The 353-nt window shown below is 66.0% G+C and overlaps 1 protein-coding gene across 1 annotated transcript in view; it reads right to left on the bottom strand.

The window, feature by feature from the left end:
- OSBPL2 (oxysterol binding protein like 2) overlaps nt 1–353 on the bottom strand; it is a gene marked incomplete at its 3' end in the record, with an annotated part of 38,340 nt that overhangs the window by 14,694 nt on the left and 23,293 nt on the right.

Genomic DNA, 353 nt, shown 5'->3' with positions numbered 1-353 from the left:
CCCCCGCCTCTCTCCCGTCTTTCTCCCCCCCCCCCGTCTCTCTCCCGTCTTTCTCTCCCTCCCCCGTCTCTCTCCCATCTTTCTCTCTCTCCCCCGTCTCTCTCTCCCGTCTTTCTCTCTCTCTCCCCTGTCTCTCTCTCCCCCGTCTCTCTCTCCCCCATCTCTCTCTCCCCCTGTCTCTCCCTCTGCCTTTGTCTTGCTCATGGAGGAAAACAGTAACGTAAAAGCACCTTCCCCGTGGGGCGTGGGGCCTCTGGGAGACGGCTGCCTGGGAGGGCGCTGCAGCACCGGGACAGCAGGCATGGCGGCCCTCACCGCCCCACGCTGCCGACCCCGGACCGCGGGCGATGCCG

This window comes from Tupaia chinensis, unplaced genomic scaffold (genome assembly GCF_000334495.1).
Source record: "Tupaia chinensis unplaced genomic scaffold, TupChi_1.0 Scaffold000558_1, whole genome shotgun sequence".
In the NCBI taxonomy this organism is placed as follows: domain Eukaryota; kingdom Metazoa; phylum Chordata; class Mammalia; order Scandentia; family Tupaiidae; genus Tupaia; species Tupaia belangeri.
Note: the sequence above shows the minus strand (reverse complement) of the source record. Positions and strands in the feature narration are given on the sequence as shown.